General features: G+C 43.0%; 1 protein-coding gene across 4 annotated transcripts in view; it reads left to right on the top strand.

Annotated features, from left to right (window-relative positions):
- ZNF385A (zinc finger protein 385A) overlaps positions 1-20,218 on the top strand; it is a 413,082-nt gene that overhangs the window by 331,005 nt on the left and 61,859 nt on the right. The window lies entirely within an intron of this gene.

The raw sequence follows: 20,218 nt of genomic DNA, 5'->3' as shown, positions 1-20,218 counted from the left end.
GGTGCCCTCACACTAAGTAACTTTGCACCTAACCTTTACCAGGTAAAGGTTAGACATATAGGTGACTTATAAGTTACTTAAGTGCAGTGTAAAATGGCTGTGAAATAACGTGGACGTTATTTCACTCAGGCTGCAGTGGCAGGCCTGTGTAAGAATTGTCAGAGCTCCCTATGGGTGGCAAAAGAAATGCTGCAGCCCACAGGGATCTCCTGGAACCCCAATACCCTGGGTACCTCAGTACCATATACTAGGGAATTATAAGGGTGTTCCAGTAAGCCAATGTAAATTGGTAAAAATGGTCACTAGCCTGTCAGTGACAATTTGGAAGTAATGAGAGAGCATAACCACTGAGGTTCTGGTTAGCAGAGCCTCAGTGAGACAGTTAGGCACCACACAGGGAACATATACATGCACACCTATGAGCACTGGGGCCCTGTGTGACAGGGTCCCAGTGACACATACATATAGGCCACAAACCTATGAGCACTGGGGTCCTGACTAGCAGGATCCCAGTGACAAATAACAACCATACTGAAAACATGGTGTTTTCACTATGAGCACTGAGGCCTGGCTATCAGGATCCCAGTGAGACAGTGAAAACAGTGACAAACACCCTGACATACACTCACAAACAGGCCAAAAGTGGGGGTAACAAGGCTAGAAAGAGGCTACCTTCTCACACGGAGGGAGTGTGGATGGCTTCTTTCAAGCATGTTGTATGGGAGAGAATGCATGTGGCTTTCAAAGGAAACATTGAAACCAGGCCAGAAGTAACCATCCTACCACTGGCATTCTCCCAAAGAGCAGCAGGTTAGAAGGCTGATTTAGGGAGCAGACTGGCCAGCCATGACCCAAACGTGGAAAGTCCAAATGACCCCCAATCAGTCATGACGCAGCAAAGTGAGGCTAAATTGAACAATTAGTAAGGTATGGGGAAGGGTAAAACTGGATGTTGTATTGTAGTTGCATTTAATTTGTGCTTTCTGTCCCCCACTCCGGCGCTGAAGCACTGACAGGTAGCACACTACTCTATGTTATATTAACTAGCACTTTTCCTTGGAGTGTAGAAAGGCTCTCACCAGACGGTCCAACTTTACAGGGTAAAGGCATGGAAGTGTCACCAGACATGCCCATTACTGAGGGTACAAGCAGATCTCACCAGGCACATCAGCTGCATGGGGTACAGTAGGATTACAACAGAGAGACAAACACAGAGTCCAGGGGCGTCTTGTCACACATACACTACAGAGGATACAGTGGAACCTCACCACAAACAGCGCATGACTGGTGGTACAGGTCAATCTCACCTGATGTACTTTGAAGGAAATACAGGTGGATCTCACCTCTTGTCATGCGCATTGTTATCTTCAGATAAAATGACATGCTGGGAGAAGAAAACCTCTGTGTAATGGCATGTGGGGAGAAACCTGCAATCTTTGATAAACAGCAGAGAAACACCTCACTTGTGACAAGCAAGCTCAAATGGAGGCTCCGAAATTCTAAATAAGCTGCATGATACCAGCATCCACCATCTGACCACCTGACATGAGCTTTAAACCTCTTTTAGCTAGACTGCTAGAATGTTTTAGGACATGGGTACCCTCAAACATTTTCTCAGGGGCAAAAAGTATGGTCTGCGGTGTACCTGAGGGCCACATTGGTGCCACCTGAGTAGGAGTAGGGCTTTGAGGGGAGACTGTGTAAGGTGGGCTTAGAGAAAATGAAGCATGTACATGGTGTAGAAATTGAGTCATGGAATTATTTTGAGAGTTTCATTCCATATGCTGTATTTGAATCTCAACCCCCCCTACTGCATTCTGGTGTAAACATTCTCTGCTTGCTAGCACTACCTTAGGAGAGCCAAGAGTAAAAAAGAAGTAACTTGATTATTGAATTGGAATGAAATAGAATTGCTCAATGTGAAACCAGACAACGTCAGATCAATCATGGCTTCCTCTCTTGACTAAATTTTATTATCCTAGGCAGTTTTTCTTTTTCATTTTGCCTCCCTCTTCTTCATTATCACATTTAAAAGCACCTTGAAATACATTAGTTTGGGATGTGTACTGTAGAAAGTCTTCCCTTGTTTTAATTTTAATAAATTATAACATTGTCCATGTATAATAACAACCCAGGCGGCCCAGAGGATCCACAATGCAACTGACTTGCCTCTTAGTTCATTATTGCATTGCTGGCAGGGTGAGTGGAGGCATGAACATTTCTACATTCATTTTTGTAAACTATTTCTTTAAAAAAATACTTTTCATTGCACTGATAAAATCTGGTTTAGTAAGGTGCATCGCTCCTCCATGTTTATGAAATACACTTTTTTTGGATTTTTGTAGACTTTATCAAATATTTACACGTTTTTTGCATGTTTTTCTAAAAAAAAAATACTTTTTTCCTAAGGTGGTGCAGGACACCTTATTTTCTTATTTTCCTTTAGTTCAGTTAGCATGTAAATAAATGCTTGCCCATTTAACATCTTTCTGGAAGTTAGTGCACTCTCAAGTAAACAGCTGCCAAGTGGTGCAGTTTACCAGTGTGCTGCATGTAAAGGTCAGGAGGGCCCCAAGTGGCCCCCAGTCCGTACTTTGAGTATCACTGTTTCAGAACATCAGACTGTACTTCCTCTGTGACTTACCTATGAAGGGCAGATCAAACCTGATGGGCAGCCCAGCAGCACCCAAGTGCAGGGTGATCAAGTGACTCTCTGTTTAGGGGTGTTGGCCCTTTTCACCAAATTACTTTGGGTTTTGGAGGGCTAGATTGGGCCTTGAGAGGCAGGGAGCCTAGTTTGGGGGGTTACATCCATTTATTCCACACCAGCTATTTCAAAGTTTCCACATGATTCCTTCTTTCGGAATCTCTTATTGGTAGACTCAAATTCAAATCTTCAGTCGTAAGAAGGTGAATAGTTTGCACAGTATTATAGTCATTGCATGCGGATCTGATAGGGTAACTACATTTAGACAAGACCCTACTTTTGGAACCACTGCTCCTTCCTGTTACAGTGGTTGGTTCACCTCACTCATCGACACACATACATAGGTTCTTCATCTCTCCTTGGTGAGACTGTTTCTTTGCTTTGTGTTTTTACGGTATGCAAGTGCAATGTCTGCATACCATACAGTACTTCTGTGAGCTGGGCCAAGGTGTAATTGACAATGTCTCTAGCCCAGAGGTCTCTGAACTTTTCTGTTTCTCCGTAATGAGAGTTACTTCTGCTCACGGAAAATCATTGCAATCTACTAACAAGTTTTATCTTTGCACAATAATGACCACATCAGTTAATAGTGGAACTAGTGACCACCCAAACATTTCAGGCAGAGTTACAAGCAGAAATGTAAGGAAAAGCATTCCAATACAAACATCTCCACATGACAAGTGAACTAACAGCCAAAGCAGCATGTGCCTTCCGGCACAAAGCTCTTAACCACAACAATGAGTCTCCTCAGCTCAGCCCAAATTACCATTCAACTTTGAACTCTAAATATGTTTTGGAAATACAGGCATTTTGTCTTAATCAGCATATCAGTTTCGGAAAGCAGACATATTTTTCTATGAATTATGTCTTCCATATAGGGCATACAAACTCAATTATCCAAGTATTTTTTATAAAAGAAAAATATTTTTCCTTCAATGTAGTGGTTTTCATTTCTACTAAGTATGCTGTCCCTAAACCTCAGCTTTTCATTTTCATCACATACTCACAAATGTTTCATATGGATAGAATCTCCTTCAAACCTCCAAGTTTTATGATGACCTGGCATGGATGCTCACCTTTATACTAGCATGCCTATATTATGACAGTAATGCTTGCCATAATGTCAAAGCCACCACTGTGCCAAGGCTGGCTTCCATAATGGTGAGGATGCTCACATTATATCAGTTTTGACTGTTATACCATAGGCAGCTGCCTTTATATTACAGGTGGCCAAACTTAGTCTAGTCATATTGAAATTATGCCAGTGATGGCTACCAGTATGCACAACTAGACCAGGAATGGACAGAATATGTCATCAATAACAATTATTATGCCAGGGTGACTATTCTACCAGAAATGTTGGGAATCAACATAATCGTTTGGTGGTCCTTTTTTACCAGGCATCACTTTCAGAGAGCTACATTGTTTATCAGGGAGTAGCACAATGCCAAACACATACACACAGACTGACACAAACATGCATACACAAATATGCTTCCACAGTGATTTAAGAAGTGGATTTCAGCTCTGGAACTAGCCTTTGCTCTTCTCTGCTCCTTGTCGCACACTCGCACACTTTCTTTGTGGCTTCTGCCAGCGCACATTTACATTACACTGCTCTGGTTCTAGCAATGGCTACTGCTGGTATTCTTTTTTCCTAGCCCATTAATTACACACATAGTTTGACTGATAAAGTAGATCCTGCTACATATCCAATATTCTGTGACTTCCCTGGATTGAGAATAGATAGATAAGGTCGTGCTACAGACCATGTAGGCCAACACAGTGTTTTTGTATGTCTTAGCGTGAGGCCCTTCTATTGGTTTTGCTGGCTGCCGCTTCTGTGGGATGAGCAGTGTTATTTTCTTTAATGTACATAAACCCATAAAATAATGTAATGGGCTGAGCTTCCATTTGAATAGCTACTGCAAGGGTGTTGGTGAGTTATCAGTAGCTCCTGAGCTACTCATTGGGGGCCAACAGATTAATGTTTTGGAACAAAGAAGCCAGTGGCTAAAGCAATCTGGCCAATTGCCAATTGCCAGTTAAACTATTTATGGAATACAGAATGCTTACCAGGAATAATGGGACTGCTGGTCATGGCAGACTTAAAAAGCTAAGTCTTAACAGTCCCAGTCCATCACACTGTTTCTCTTTTTCCCCTTCTCTATGCTGCTGCTAATTTGCTATAGGGACAGGCGGCAAACCAAGTTTGTTTCTTCTTGGAGTCCTTGGATGGCCTAAAATAAGCTCACATCTTTGTGGGCGAATGCTGGACTCCTAGGCTAGATGTTACTCAATCCAAGTGAAGACTGACTGTCCCCACATAATGTGACTGCAGGAGCCACTTAGGCTGGATCTGTGCGGGGGATGGGTCTTTACACCTGTCCTTTCAAGGGCGGAGAAAATGGCGGCTACACTTTGGCAAGCATCATTTAGAACCATGACCTGTTCCTGCGTACACAAATCCCACCTTTAGGCACTCATTATTATCAGTGAGAGATGGTCTAGAAAGGGTGCACAGAAGCCGCGGGGTATTAAGTGAGAGTGAGGACACTATTGTGCAAGAAGGATATGGTGAATAAATGCAGGAAAGAAAATGTTATCTCATGTAGTGATTGCTGCCCAAATCCTGTGGATTTGTGACACTTTAAACAACTGGAGGTTACGTTTAACAAACTCCAGAGTACTCATTTTATATAGCTATGGATCATTGTAAATCTGCATGAATAAGTTATGACTGCCAGTGAACCCAGTCATCTGCAGCAGACACCCTAATCTAGGACCAGGAGCCATTTTTCCTGATCCAGCGTGGACAGCTCAGTAATCTTAAACTCCATTCAGTAAGTAAACATGTCCTGGATGATATAGGTTTAAAATGGATGTGCCTTTGTAGATGACTGGCTTCAGACAGAGAAAAGCAAGTAAAAAATCGAAGTTAGCTGGGAATTTCCTGTAAAACCAACCCATTGACTGCCACGCAGGCACGCCGTGCCCTCCCTTAAAGAACTCAGGCCTTGTTTCTTTACTTTTTTGACTTGCTTCTTGAAGAGCCCTGAAAATATGAGCAACTGACCCTTGGAAAAAAAAAGCTTTCTCGCTCCACCTCACTAGCAAGAGATACGGGTGGCACAATGAGGTGGATAGGCAACAAGTGTAATGTCTGACTTGAATGTTACTGTATATGCATACTGTATATGTACACTTCAACTGAGTATTTCCATCTTGACACCCGAAAATAATTCAGGGTTGTGACTCTATGACAGAAACCAAAGCTTGACTGCATTAATTAACAATTAAGTAACTTTTGACCTCATGATAGTTGAACGTTTGTACACTCTCCAGTTCTTATCCGTCTGCGTGGAATTCGTGGCTCGTACATCTTATGTTGCTGATTTTATGGTCTTAGTCTTATTGATGTTGATTCTTAAAGCTTTCTTTCAACAAAATCTCTTTAAACATAAAAGTAGCTTCCATGCGTTCATGGACATGCCATCAGAATCACACCCCTTCTGTAAATATCATGAAAGGACATTTCATAATCCTGATTTCAGGGTAGAAACTGATTTCTTCGAGCAGCACATTGACTAGGCAAGAGGATAACACACTCTTTTGTCTAACAGCCGCTTCAACAGGGATGGCATCAGTGACAAAGAACCACCCTTGCCGACAATGCACCTTGACAGAGTTTGTGCACCTTTCTTTTGTCTGAAGCACTTCACGAGAGTGCTCAGAAACAAGGCCACTGTACAAGAGAATCATACAAAGGGTTATGACAGCTTGACCCTATCAACTACCACAGTTGTAAAACACTATAAACAAATATACTTTCTTTATATAATGAAAATAACTATCTGTATTTCTGATCATTATTAACAGCAGTTGCTTTATAGTATTCATCCACTGCGAGTGATATACTTGTAAGCTCGCTCGTCTTCCCATTCCTGATTCTAATGGAAAGGGACATAAAATGAACACAATATTTACCTGTATGAAATAATCTACTATATGTAGGGGATTTCGACCTTCCAAGCGCAATCTTTCTCAGTCTATTTCCCGGATTTATTGCGGTGCTCCAGCCATCATTCTCTTTGTTGCCACTGCTTCTAATGACATCTCCTAGCTTTATAAAAGGAGGTCCTCCAAAAGTGAACATCTAACCATACTGCTTTGCCACATAGGTGATTTTCTATCTTTCCATCGCATTCCAATGCCTCTTTTTCCTCCTACCAATGCCCATGCCAAAAATGTATCAACATACTTTGTTGATTGATATTCCGCCAGTGGAGCTTAGGGTCCAGGTTGATATTGAACCTCACTTCTTCAAAACTGATTTTCTCCCCTTCTGCCAGTGTGTACAAATACCTACAACTGCAGATCGTGTGAAAGAAATCACTTTGTAGCCCCTCCCTTAGTTCAGTAGGTTTCTCAGTGCAACTCATTTCACACTGTCTCCCTTTCATGCATTTGGCCTTATGAGGACATTTGAAATGAATTTTCTGTAGATCCGTTTAGTGCCTCTCTTGAATCTGTCTTCTGTTGTTTAGTTTTTATACACAAGCCTCCCACTCCCCTCTGTGTTTTGGAGGGCTTGTCAGTTGCATTTCTTGTCATCGCCCTGAAGTTCTATGATATCTATTTTTCTTGTACCTTCCTTGTACAACTGTTGACTCTAACAAGTTAAATTTCCGCCTTCGTCAAAGGTTTTTTGTTATGTGTTTAATGTCTAGTTCACGTGTAAATCTAGGAAGATGCTTCTTTTTCTACAGCCAGCTCGATGTCCAATTCTTCAAGAAATCGCTTCACCACACCACCCAGCTATGAGATGCATGTCCATAAAAGCTATTTCGAGCATAATCTTTAAACAAAGACACCTTCTGAGGCCTAGCTGTATTGCAGAGTCCGAAAGCTGTGTGGCAGTGGTTGATTGTAACATTTTATTTTTTCCCTGCGTATTCTCAGCATTGATAATTTTGTATACATTTTGGCAAGGGCATCTATGTGGGAGGCTGGCAAGTCGCCACTCCTGTGGATTCCCTCTCTTTATGCACGCCTCCACTATTATTTCAACTATTAGAAACAGAAGTGTTTACAATAAAAAATAGCTCTTGTTTTTAAAAGCAATCAAAAAGCTGTTCATTTTCCGGCCTAATTTCTTGTTCAAGTTTCCTGAAAAGACGTGTGGACCGTCCCTTTTCCATTGTACTTACTTCTAAGGAACGTGGGGTGAGGACCGTGCAGTGGTACATATGTGGCCCCCTTATGTGCAGTCAAAGGTGTACCCATATTCAGTAGTGTGGGTCTCACGGTTTATAAAGCTAGATGTCATGCTATATATTATTGTATTTTATTGTGTTGCAACATTTATATAGCACTTAAGACCCATCGTTAGAGGTTATGTTTCCAAGTGCCCAGTATTATGGCACCCACATAGAAGTGTGTGACAGGCCTGTGTCTAGCATCTGTGTAACCTATTTTTAGATTGAACCTACTAGGCAGCACTTATGCTGACTGACAAGAGACAAATTGTGGGCTTACCAAGAACATACAGGGGCTTGGAGCCTGCCCATTGCTTACCAGTGGTTGGCTTTCTCGTCACTCTTATTTGCTTTCTTCTTGTTTTATGGCTTGCCTTCTCCATCTTGTGCCTATGCTGCCTCTGGAGCATTGCTAATTCACTTGTGTCTCCCCACTTTGGTGCAGCATCGGCCGCCGTCATTTTCTTTTACATATAGACCGAAGGGGCATATTTCTGAGCCCCTAGCGCCACTGGACTGTCACTTTTAATGATGCTCCGGTGGCGCCAAGCACTGCGCTGTATTTACAAGGTGGCATTAAGCCACTTTTTGTGGCTTGACGCCACCTTGTCAAAACAGCCCCTTTACACGCAGGCCTTTTGCAGTGAGTTTTCATAAACCTGAGGTTGCGCCAAAATCTAACGTCACCCCAAGGGTGGCGTTAGCAAGGCGCATCGAGGAGAAATACTTTTATTCCTCCTCATTTTTTGTTTTTTCTATGTGTGCTGCTTTCTGCAGCACACACCAAAGTACCAAATGGCCATTAGGTATTGTTTATGTGCAGGAAGGGACACCTTCCCACACATAAACAATCAAACCCCTCAACATAGACATCCTTGCACGATAGTGCAAATATGCCTGCGTTGGCGCTAGGCAGCTCAATTTAGCGCCAGTGCAGGGGACAACACAGGGGTGCGCTGTAAACAGTTAAATACGGTGCATCTGTATGTTGTGAAAATTCTAGAGTGCGTGCAATTTTGTTGCAGCATCGTGCTTCCTCATTTTCCTTAAAATATGGTCCTAAATGACTGATTGCAGCCACGAGGGGAATAGAATTGGTGATTGAGCTTAGTCTTTCTCTTGAAGTTGATTGGTCGGAGAGCACAACTCAACATTCGTGGCCGAAAATATGGGAATTTAAGGGTCTTTTTACTCTGCAAGCTTTGCTGGAAGACTATTATGCATTCACTTTGAACAAAGCATTCCCCACCGATCCCGGGTTGTGAGAGCTGACTCTTAACCATCTTGGAAAGACACCTCAACCTTTGCCGACTGCTGAGAAGTTCTTCACTTGACTTTTGGAGTGAGCACTCTGGAATTTCAAAGTGACCTACAGCGAAGAGCCTGCACCAGGGGAGCATGAAAGCTAGTGTTGAGTGGCACGTGCGACGGCCATGCCTGCCCAATTGAGAATAAAAGCCCGGGGAGGCACATACAACGGCCAATCCTGTGCCATCTTGTTTGGCTTTAGCGTTGTTTTTTCAATTCCATCTGTAAACGCAGCTTTCAGTGACCTGTTTGTTAATTCTGAGGCGTATTCAGCTGCCTGCATAAGGATTAGCGACGTGCCTGCTTAGTCGCTCAGTGCTTCTGCCGTTTTTTTTTTGTTTTCTATTTTTACCTATTTATTTTGTCGTATATGATAATCATCTAGAGGATGCTAAGAATTGCCTGGGAAAGGCGAGGAGGGATGGGTCGTTGAAAAGAGAAGCAGTGACACATGGGGTCAAATACTCACCCAGAAACAGTGTCATGGTTCTTACCCACAAAAATATTCCTTTTCTGCTACCCCTTGGCGAGTCACCAATACTGCCTTGGGGATCTCTAGAGTGGAAAACTGAAAAGAGACCCGTAGCCCCTTCTTCACGGTGTAAACTGGTCACGTCACCTACCACAGCAAATGAGTGCAAGTGCTCTGGTCCAAGGTGTGGGGAGAATATGGTTCAAACCATAAAATTGAGCAGTTTTAGCTATGGGGCAAAGGCCTTATTAGATTTAGGGGCACATTTATAATTGTTTTGCGCCGAATTTGTGTCATTTTTTTAACGTAAATTCGGTGCAAAACTAACTCCATATTTATACTTTGGCGCTAGACCTGTCTAGTGCCAAATTTATGGCTTTAAAGTCATTTTTGTGACGTGGAAACCTACATTGAGTTAATGAGATGCAAGGTAGGCATTCCTGTGCAAAAAATGACTCTATGGCCTTAGTGCCATATTTATCCCCGTGCTAAAATCAGGCACAGAGGGAAGGAGGGGTCAAATAATGGTGCAAAGCTTGCTTTGCACCATTATTTAACGCCTGGGTCAGGGCAGGCGTTAGGGGACCAGTGGGCCTATTTCCATGGTGGAACACCATGGAATAAGCCCACAGGTGCCCGCCCCAGAAACACCCTCATCCACACCAGAGGGACAGCAGAGGATGGGGGACCCCATCCCAGGTAAGTACAGGTAAGTATTTCCTTTTTTTTAAAAGTGCCATTGGGAGTTCTGAACTGGGTCCCCCTACATGGCAATGGGTGCAATGGCCATGCCCAGGGTACCCTGGTCCCCTCTGCTGGCCATTGGGGTGGTGGGCATGACTCTTGTATTTTCTAAGACAGGAGTCAAGTGGTATGGATGGTTTTGCATCAGAAAATTATGCTAGGCTGGTTAGAGTCATTTATTTTACTCTAACCTGCCTAACGTTATTTCTTGGTGCAAAACCCCCTTCTCCTATACCACTAGCCCCACCCGGCTAACGCAATTTTTTTTTGCATTAGCCTACCCTTTGCACCAGCTTGCACCATTCCATAAATATGGTTCCCGGCTGGTGCTCAGAAATGGTGCAAGCCAGTGCCAAATCTTTTGGTGCAAAGCTGCGTTAGTGCAGTTTTGCACCAAAACGTATAAATTTGCACCTTAGTCTTAAGATAGACTCTTTCACCAATTACTGTCGATATTAGGACTAAAAATGTTCGTATCTAATTGAAAGAGGGCGGGTACATTTTTTTGTCCTTCATTAGTTTATTTTGTCACGAGGGCAGACAAGATAGTGTCTCTTTAGAAAATGAAAATTTGGTTATGAGCAAAAGACTTCTTTCCTGGCCGATAAGTCTCTATCATCAAATAAACAAACCACTCTGAGTACTAAATATCAGCAATGCCACAAATTGTGTTTCCTTACAGTAACATTTAACTTTTTTCACAAAGATTTTGCTGTGACATATGCTTGTGGTACACTGGGCATACTTCTAAATTTCACGTGTAAGCAAGGAGTACTCTCAAGTTACTCCTTGAATTCAGAGGCACGCTGGCAGTAATACAGCGGTAAGTTACACCCAATCATGTTAGATTTGTTGTAAATATGGTCCATTGCCATTAGGGGCACTAATCTCATCATTGGTTTCTGAAATCTAAATTTGCACAGGATCACTATCTCACTCCACCACACTTGCACTATTCATTTTTTAAATACTGTGCTATGGCTTTAATATATATATTTTGTTTCACCACATATTATGGATCGATCGCTGTTCTGCAGTATTAATATGTAGAAATGTGTCAATATAATACTTGGATTTCATAAAAACTTGAGTTATTTGTTGAGAGGGATGGAAGTCCCACTCAAATAACAAACACAATCCTTGTTAAGGTGAACCATAAAAGTTACTAATAAACCTCTGCTTAGCCCTTTGGTGTCTTGGCACAAAGCAGTCGGGCTTATCTTAGAGGCAATGTTAAAGTATTTATGCAACACACAAACCGTAATAAAGTGCAAACACAACACAAGAAAAATCCAAAACCATTATAGAAAGACAGAGTAAAATGTAATACATAAAATGACACCACAATTATAAAAAATCTAATCTGTAGAACCGGAGTTATGAATATTTAAAATGTACTGTGAAAATAGCTCCAGAAAGCGGCAATTGTATTTACCTGGTCATGCTGGACCAAGTCAGAGTCACAAGTGCAGGCCGACTGTGATGGAGAGCGGGACGGATACAGAAACCAGGTTCGCCATGCTGAAGATTTTGCCTTCCCTTAGATCAAGTCCACTTAGGGAGCTCCACCGAAGCTTTGCACGGTTGATCGCTGCGAGGAGCAGGTTAGTCATCTCAGACGGGCACTGTTTGGCGTGAATAGTCAATCATCGCTGGAGCTTCACATTACTGATCAATGCGATCTGTCGCCTTTGGCACTGGATCTTGCAGCGGACCCGAAAAGCAGGTTGTCACTGGAGATTTGCGTTGGGGTGCGTCACAAGGAGTTTATGTGCAATTGGGAAGAGTCCAAAAACTTCTGGATCTTCCTCTGGAGCGCATGACTTGTATTTTTGAGGTAAGAGGAGTACACTCTGATGCCAGCCAAGGGTCCAAGACCTGGAGAGGCACTTCTTGGGGATCAGGACTCCCTCAAACAGAAGCCAGCAGTAGGGCTCAGCCAGTACCGGTTGGTGCTGGGCAGATGCAAGGAGGCCTCTGAAAGCTTGTGCTTTCACTATGGCTCCAACAGGATGTCAGCCAGCTAACCCTTAGAGTCAGTTCTGGGGAGCCTAGGTTCAAGGCAAGTATGTCCAATCTAATTTCTTCAGACAGCAGGCCAGTTATACATCTGACTCTTCAAAAGGTCCAGGGGTGTTAGGATGAGCTTTTCTGAAGGTGCTACTTTTATCCCCAGGGCCAGCCTGTGGGTGAACCCCTCTTTGTCTGACCTCCCCCATTTCCTTGATTTGGCTCCAAACTGTTTAGGGTAACAAAGGACAGGGAGGCCTAGGAGCGAGATGTATGTGTTAGTGGCAGGGCAGGTAGACCCTAAAAGACAGGAACGAGATGGACAAAGCTAGAAGGCTGCCCTTTGAAACTCAGGAAGACTGAGTACACCCCCTGGGCATCCTGCTGTGGAGAGGAATACCCTTACCCACATCCTAGGCTCTTTCATCCCCGTGTCTGGAAGAAATACACAACACTATGCGCGACCTATGCACAGTCATGCCTGGACACTGGCAGAAAGGCACACTTGGTTTTGGCAGAAAAAATCCAACTTTGTAAAAGTAAAAGAGACATTTTCAGAACAGTAACTTAAAATCTGACATTATCATTAAAGAGGATTTGAAATTACAATTCATTTGAACGGAAGAAGCATTTCTCTATTTGTTCCCAAACTGAAGTTATTACTTATTAAGTATTATAAGGTAACCCAGTGATAGTCTGTGAGAGAGAAAGCCTTACAACAGTGAAAAATGACTTTAGAAGGTTCTCACTTTCAGGACATGTAAATCATAAATATACATGCCCTACTTTTTAAATACCATGCACCATGCCCGAGTAGTAGTTAGGGCCTACCGCAGGGGTGACATATAAGCATTAAAAAGGAAGATTTAGAACTCACCAAAAGAATATAATATCAGATTGAAATGGCCGTTTAAAACAGCGCTACAGCTGCAGGGCAGAAATGAGACATGTTTTACATCTTTTAATGGGTGGCTCTATGAGTGCTGCAGCCCACTAGCAGCATTTAATTTACAGGCCCTGAGTACATGTACTATTTACTAGGGGCTTATATTAAATTAAATGTACCAATCAGGTGTAGCTTTAGCAACACAAAAGGATGAAGGAGGGAGTGCTGAACAATGCAAACACTCACCCCCAGCCACCGACCTGGGTTTAATCCATTTTTCTTTTGCTCCCCATGCCACCCAAGTTTGAACCCAGCCATATACAAATCAGTCTTGACCCTGTTCCTAATGGGAACAGTCCAGTCAGAACTGCTAGGCCAGGTTCTCCCTGGACTGGAAACAAGCATACTGGGATCGGTATCAGGGAATCACCCTCCATCAGCCAAGCTAGCTTGAATACAGTGGCACAGTGAGCACAGGACCCACGCCTGGGTATACCCTTCCCACTAAGGGCAACTTTAGCAGCACAAAAAGATGATGGATAGAGTGCTGAATAAGGCAAACCCTCCGTCCATCATTTTATTTTGTGATATTGCCTTGTGTGTCCTAAGTGGCGAGGGTATGCCCAGACGTGGGTCCCTTGCTTGCTGTGCTGCTGGATACAAGCTAGCCAGGCTTATGAGGGATGATACTCTGAAACCGGTCCCAGGATTCTTGAATCCTGTCCAGGGAGGACCTGGCTTTGCAGTGTAAGCAGGACTGCTAACATGGGGAGTAGTGTCAAGACTGATTTGCATATAGCTCGGTCCAAACTGGGGTGACGTGGTAAACAAAATAACGATGGATTAAACCCAGATTTGTGACTGGGGGTGAGTGTTTGAAAAGTTTCAACACTCTGTCCATCATTTTATTTTGTGATGTTGCCTTGTGCGCTCTAAGGGGCATATTTCTACTCTGTTTGTGCCAGGTTTGCATCATTATTTACGCAAATCTGGCTCAAACTTAATTCCATATTTATATTTTGATATTGGAGTTGAAGTCATTTTTTGCATGCGGAAAACTACCTTGCATCAATGAGATGCAAGGTAGGCGTTCCCGGGCAAAAACGACTCAACAGCCCTAGCGCCTTATTTATCCTTGCGTACAAAAATCACACAGGGGAGGAGGAAGGCCTTAAATAATGGCGCTAAGCCTGCTTAGCACCATTATCTAATGCCTGGGTCAGTGCAGGCGTTAGGGGACCTGTGGGCCTTTTTCCATGGTCAGAGACCATGGGAATCAGCCCACAGGTGCCCTTCCCTGCCCCCAGGGACACCCCCACCCACCCACAACCACACCTGGAGGACACCTAATGATGGGGACCCATCCCAGGTAAGTCCAGGTAAGTATATATATATTGTTTTTGCAAAGTGCCATAGGGTGGCGTAACTTGGGGCCCCCTACATGGCACTGTGCCCAATGGCCATTGGGTTGTACGGCATGACTTCTGTCTTTACTTAGACAGGAGTCATGTCCATAGGGGCTGTGCATGGAAATAATGACGCTAATCAAGTTAGAGGTTTTTTTTTTACTCTAACCTGACTAGCACCATTCTTTCACACACAACCTCCAGTTTCCTCTATGCCTTCCCCACGGTTCGCATCAATATTTTTGACACTAACTGGGCTTTACCGCCGGCTAGCATCATAGCTTAAAAATGACGTCCGGCTGGCAGCCAGGAATGGCGCTAGCCAGCGGCATACTCTTTGACGCAAACCTGCGCTAACGCAGGTTTGCATTAAAAAGTATAAATCAGTGCCTAAGTGTCTAGGGTATGCCCAGACGTGGGTCAGTTGCTTGCTGCGGCAGTGGACTCAAGCTAGCATACTAATGAAGGTTGATACCCTGAAACCGGTCCCTGGATGCTTGAATTCTGTCCAGGGAGGACCTGGCTTGGCAGTTCGGGCTGGACTGCTCCCATTGGGAGCAGGGTCAAGGCTGATACTGGGGTGACATGGCAAGCAACATAACGATGGGTTAAACCCAGATCTGTGACTGAGGGTGAGTGTTTGAAAGGTTTCAACACTCCGTCCATCATTTTATTTTGTGGTATTGCCAATCAGGTGTATGCCAGTTTTATCATACAATAACATTATTATAGGTTAGCAAGTGTAAAGTGCACAAAAAGAATCCTAAAATCCAACAAAAACATATTCAGCAAGGGACGGCCAGATAGCCTACCTACCTGCCAGCCAAAAAAAATTTGAGTAGTCCATGCCATTCCTTTCATTCCTAAGTGACCAAATAAAAAGCAATGACTTCCTGCCCTCCCTTTGGATCCAGTTTGAGACTTTGAATTTTTTATAGCTTTGCCCACAGGATGATATTGACACAGCATTTCACGGGACTACATTTTTCTATTTCATCTACAAAACAGCACAAGCTGGTTACGAAATAGCAAGTGTGAACTGACACTGGGCTTCCAGCCAACCTGCTGCTTGTTATTGCTTAGCATTCTCACTCTTATTTGCTTCCTTCTTATGTGATGGCTTTCATTGTCTCATCTTGTCCGTCTTGTAATTGTCGCTCCCTTGGAGCTAAGTCTTTATATCATCCTTTCTTTTGGCTGACTTGTATCTTTTCTCTGCTCCTCTTTTTTAGGAAACTAGTTTTATTTTTAGTTAAGCACGCCATTAGCATGTGTGCTTTCCTACCCTGTCCATTGTGTGCTTTCTCCTCTACCATACTCCCCAGCCCTTTTATGGTTACTCTCTCCTTGAGTGCTTCCCTTAACACTGTGTTTCTCTTTCTATCATGTTCTTCTCCCCTGCAAAATATCTCTCTGCTCCATTTTGCTGTCTCCCACTGCAAAACACACATGCTCTGTGTTTCTCCCTCCTTCATGTGCTTTTCCTCTAGAAACCCTTTGGCTACCTGTTTTGTTTGTTTCTCTCTGTCCCCTCGAATATCACTCAGGCCCTGTACCCCTTGTGACTCCTGCTCCTCTCATACGCTTCCCTGCCCTGAAAAACACCCCTGTCGGTACGGTCTGTGCTGCTCTCTCTGCAGCCTGCCCATCGTTGTTACTCACTCTCTCATGTGTGCTCTCATGCTTCATTGCACTCTCTTCCTGGTGTGCTTCTCTTCCCACCATCTGGGAAAACACCCCACACTCCATAAAAAAGAGATGGAGCACACTGCATGGCATACCAGTAAATGCAGTGCATGATAACACTCACCTTAGTTGAAAGTCTTCAGTATTCACCATTGTTTGTGGAGCCAGTGTTGTGTATCTCTGGACATGTGTTTCAAGATATTTCACCTTCCTCAGTAGAGAGTAACCCCTTAAAATTTGGGGTGCTGGCGATTCTGCCTAGTCTTCCTAGATTTCTGCACCACTTCCGTAGTGCAGGTGCATCCAAGTGAGCTCCTCAGCACCACAATACACAGGAGCCTACTTGGGACTATACTATCCATGCTGCATAACCCAGTTTATAGGAGATCTAATTTTAGCTTTAGCATGTTGATTTTTTTTATAATTCATATTTTTTATAATTCTTGTTTTATTTGTCTTTCTACAAGCAGTCCTGTATCATAGCATCATTTCTTTGCTACTTATTTTATGGTTGCCTCTCAATAAGTATTTATGTCTGATTGTATTTTTCATTATGTTACATGGTCATTGATAATGGCCATTTTCCACCCCCCTCTTTACTATGTGGCCCCATGTTTGCCTGTTGTTCAGGCCCTCCTCCTTCGTCCTTGCCCTAGCCTAGCCTGTCTACAAACAATCGAGCCAGTGGTCCTTTGACATGGACGGTCTGCTTTGTGGAACGCACGCTACGTTTCATGCCTCCTGGGACGGTCTACATGTGCTGCACTGCTCTGTCTATCCCCAACCATTTCGGGCCTCTGGGCATAATATGCATGGACCGCTTTATTTTCAGTTTGAGTCCCCAGCTGATCGCGGTCCTCAGCCTCTTCATTACCTACCCGAGGGCCCGCACATCATTTCCCGTGCTCGGACCTGCGCAAACGCTTTGAGGAGAATTTCTTCTCTCCCGCCGTGTCGGAAGCCATTGAATCGTCTTGTTATGCTTATTAACGAGTATTATGTACAATTACCTAAATGCTCTTGATACTACAACGACATTCATCACTCTCTTTGTATTTTGTTATGTTCTCCTGACCTGTGAGCACTTTAACTGTTTTGTTGAACACCAGGTGGTACACTTTGTGAATTGCTCATCTCCAACTGCTTGCAGCACTGATTCACTTCCATACTTTGCACTGAAACGACTCCGTCCCTCACCAGGGAAATCTTAATATTTGTCCTTTTCACACTGAATTTGGCATACCTTCATGTTTCTAACTCTGGCTATTATGATGTTCCATTTGTGTCCCTTTTAATTACTTGTCCGGATGAGGCCCTGACATTGGTAACAAGCATTTGCAATGCAATAGGTCTTGCAGTTGCTTGAGTTACAGCTATTGGCATTGTAAATTCATAACTGGACTTCTCTTGCCACATAAATTGGTCAGCTCTGCCTCATTATTTCGTCTTTCCCTGCCATAAAATTCCTGTGGCCTGCATATACCTAAAGGAGTTGTATTTGCCTTCGTCCTCTATCTGCTGCAAAAAATGAAAGTGTTGCCATTTAGCATCCTAATTTAAATCTGTCATACTAATTCCAATAGAATACCACTTTCACCACCCAATCATCAGAGTTGCTGGCTTGCTAACACAGTTCCCCAAAAAGACACAAGATAGCCACAGAGGAGAAATAAACTGGAAGGGTCACCCAAACATATCAAGAGTGTTCAAACGGTCGTAGTGTAATAAGGATGTTAAGTTGGCCTGAATCAGGGTCATAATTGTAATACAGAAAGATTATTAAAACATATACAATTATATAAATCTTTATCAGAAATAAACTTTTGGCATTAGACTGTTATGCTCAAAACAGCCCCTAGAAGGCGCTATAACAAAAATATCATTTGTAAGCAACATGGTCATGTAACCATATTGTTAGCCCCTAGAGGCCATAACCCCATGAAAAAAACAGGAGAAATCATATACTTAGCCCCTACAGGGCGTTTTTAGAGCTAGTAGGCCTACTGCAATGATATTACAAACAAGGCCTTTAAAACGAAACTTCTCCCAGCTGTAAAAGAAAAGTTTTAGCCATGAGAAAGCTTAAAAGACAGTGAATGGAGGGAGGGATTATTATTTTGGGTTCCCCACTAACCTAGTGTGGGGACCCAGAGATGATGTACACAGAAAGAGTGTTTTGAAGGTTGTCCCATTGTTGTAGGACCACCACAGGCAGAGTTATGAGCAAACATGTTTTGTAACAGTATTGCCCTGCAAAGCATTATGGGGCAGTGAAAATTCTAGTATTGGCTCCCTCGCTGTGCCAGGAGTCCCGCTTTTGCTGTGAGGATTTCTGTTCTACTTAAAGCATTTACCAATTTCAAGTGTTTTAAGGGGAGACCCACTAGAAATTACTCTAATTAGGTAACAGTGAACAATGTGACCAGCACTCCAATAATGCCGATCGAGTTCAAGCTGTTGTGTCTGTTCCCTCAGTGAGCACCACGGCCACCATGTAGCACAAAGGGGAGAGACAAAAGCAAAAAATAGTTCACCCACGCTAAAGTACATATGCAATCGTGCAATAGTCTATGTAACAGGGCCATTCTGCAAGGTGAGACAAAAACAGCCTCAAGGCAGGACAAATGTAAAGCATTTACCAATGACATCAAGTGATTTTTGAAAGGCAAGCCCAGTAATGAATTAAAGTGATGGGTGTGAGATGGGCCTGGTTAAAAACCCACAGTACTTACAACAAGTTAAAGCGCTTGCAGCTCAAAGGGGAGAGACAAAAGAAAAAAAATGACTTCGCCCATGATGAAGTATATCGGCAATCGTTCAATAATCCATGTAATAGGGGCAGTCCACAAGGCATGACAAAAACAGCTTCAAGGCTGGACAAACATAAAGCATTTACCAATGACATGAAGTGATTCTGAAAGGAAAGCCCAGGAATGAATGAAAGTGATGGGTGTGAAATGGACGTAGTTAAAAGCCCACAATACTTACAAGTCAAATCGCTTGCACTCTAAAAAGGGTTAAAAAATACAGTCGACAGCCAAGCACACAAACAGCCTTTTGTCTGTCCGAATTCAGTCAAGATACATTCCTTACTGCTCTTGCTATGCCAGTTTTAATTTCTAGGTCGCTTGTTTACGAACACACAATTGTCATTTACTCACTGTTTCCTACTGTCATTCTTTGTGTTTTTTTTCTTTTTCAGTGGGGCCACGGTGCATTTATGACAAAGTTCCAATTTTTATGCATACTGTATTAAAGAGTGTCTAAGGATTAGAATTTTGTTTGACTTAGTCCATGAGTAAGCATTTATTGCGAGCATTGACCTCACATCCAAATCCATCAATCTTTGAATGGGACCTACGCTTACAACTGTTTTCTATGTGATTGTACATCCAGGTTCCCAAGGGCGAATGGGTTGCTCTTGTTTCTAAGCAGAGATTTGTGTGACATTTAGCACCACGTGCTATAATCCCGACAAGATGGCACACCTTTTCATCTTTTTCTGATTAAGATACGAAAGATAGCGTTGAGTAAGGTTAAAATAAAGTCTGTTATTTATGCATCTAGGCACTTTATTCACGCATGCTATATAAGTGATTCATTACAGTAATTGAGTGAACATAGATACATTTTAGTTATTAAGCTACTTCTGAGCATGATATTAGGGGAGATTATGAATCCTACCAGTCACCTTTGAACTAGTTATAGGTTCTAAAACCTTTGAGTTTGTTTATTGCTCCC

This window comes from Pleurodeles waltl, chromosome 4_2 (assembly GCF_031143425.1).
Source record: "Pleurodeles waltl isolate 20211129_DDA chromosome 4_2, aPleWal1.hap1.20221129, whole genome shotgun sequence".
NCBI classification, from domain to species: domain Eukaryota; kingdom Metazoa; phylum Chordata; class Amphibia; order Caudata; family Salamandridae; genus Pleurodeles; species Pleurodeles waltl.
The sequence above is the reverse complement of the archived record's forward strand: the minus strand, read 5'-3'. Positions and strand labels throughout refer to the sequence as shown.